We start from the raw sequence: 1,817 nt of genomic DNA on the forward strand, positions 1-1,817 counted from the left end.
TCATTATTCAGTTTATTTCAAGATTTCTTGCCAATAGAGAAAGAACCGGTTTCTAACCTAGATCCAAAGCTCCTTCATTGGAATTTCAACATCAACAACAGGATATTTTTGTTTTGTATGTATGTATGTATGTATGTTATTGGTATTTTCCAGTGGTGTTCTCTGTCTATTATTTTAACTTCGTCCCACAGGGGGAGGTGGTCTCCATTTTTCCATACATGATCAGTGACCTTAATAATAATAACAATAATAACAACATCGAAAAATACCTTCGGAATGAGAACCCAGGTCTGAAATTTCCCCAAGACACCTGATGAAGTCTGGAGGGTATATCAGCTGAAAAGTTGTGTTAACAACAAACAAGATGAGGACAAATATCTGTCAATTGTAAATAATGTAAATAAAGTCCATAATTCCTCATTTCTTAAATATAGAACAGTATTCTGGAAAGTTTTACAGATTTTTACAGTTCCAGTGATGGATTGGATCTGTAGTCTTTGTATTAACTTTCTCCTTTCTGGTTTTGAGAAGCCTAATTTCTCAAGATTGATATTTAGGCAGTGTGTTGATTTCGATCTTGGTTCATTTTTGATTTTTGATTTTTGATATATATATATTATGCATGAGTACACAGCTGTTGAGAAAAAGAGTTGCTTAGATCCAAGTCAATATTGACCAAACAGTCTGTTAAACAAAGGCATTCCAATTGTGACCTTCTCATCTATTTAGTCATATTTAGAACTACATTATCTTGTGTGTCTTTCACCTGCTTATTTGAAACAGCTGGGTTTAATTTGAGGGAGATTTAGCTGTTATTTTTAGCAAGCCACCTGACCACTTCAAGGTCTACTCATTGTCTCAGTAAAATATATTATGAATCTATTTAAACTTGAATGAGATGCTGTGTGTCTGGCCGGTTGTGTTCAGATAAGGCTTCCTCTCGAAAGATAAGAACTGAATCGCGTTTATTGCAGTCTGACACTGTCTTATCAGCAAATGCACTGGATTACAACAACAACTGCAATTAAGACAACAATTATACCACAACACTCACTACCACCACCACCACCATCACCACCACCGCCGCCGCCGCTGCTGACACCACCACCACCGTTACCATCCACATCTTAAGATGGCAGTCTTTGAGAGTCTAATTCTCTTAGCTTCTTTGTCTCATTGAAACAGATTCACTTCTTTCACTTGGTTCCTGTTACCTAACCCTTTTTCTGATATTTAAACCCCAAAATGGCAGCAGGATTTTTGGTTGATAACATAATTAGATCCCCCCTCCACCCACCTCTGAAGTGCCAAGAAGGTAAGGCAGAGAGTGGAATTTATAAAGATGCATGAGATCAATAACGTTTGTTGCAAAACACGTGCACACACACACACACATTCATGTATGTATATATATATATATATATACATACATCTACACACACATATATTTATATACATACCAACATGTTGACAATGAGTTCATTTTATATATAGGCACAGGAGTGGCTGTATGGTAAGTAGCTTGCTTACCAGCCACATGGTTCTGGGTTCAGTCCCACTGCATGGAACTGTGGTCAAGTGTCTTCTACTATAGTCTCAGGCCGACAAAAGCCTTGTGAGTGGATTTGGTAGACGGAAACTGAAAGAAGCCCGTCGTATATATACATATATCATCATCATCATCATCATCATCATCGTTTAACGTCCGCTTTCCATGCTAGCATGGGTTGGACGATTTGACTGAGGACTGGTGAAACCGGATGGCAACACCAGGCTCCAGTCTGATTTGGCAGAGTTTCTACAGCTGGATGCCCTTC

The sequence above is a fragment of the Octopus bimaculoides genome, chromosome 13 (assembly GCF_001194135.2).
Source record: "Octopus bimaculoides isolate UCB-OBI-ISO-001 chromosome 13, ASM119413v2, whole genome shotgun sequence".
NCBI classification, from domain to species: domain Eukaryota; kingdom Metazoa; phylum Mollusca; class Cephalopoda; order Octopoda; family Octopodidae; genus Octopus; species Octopus bimaculoides.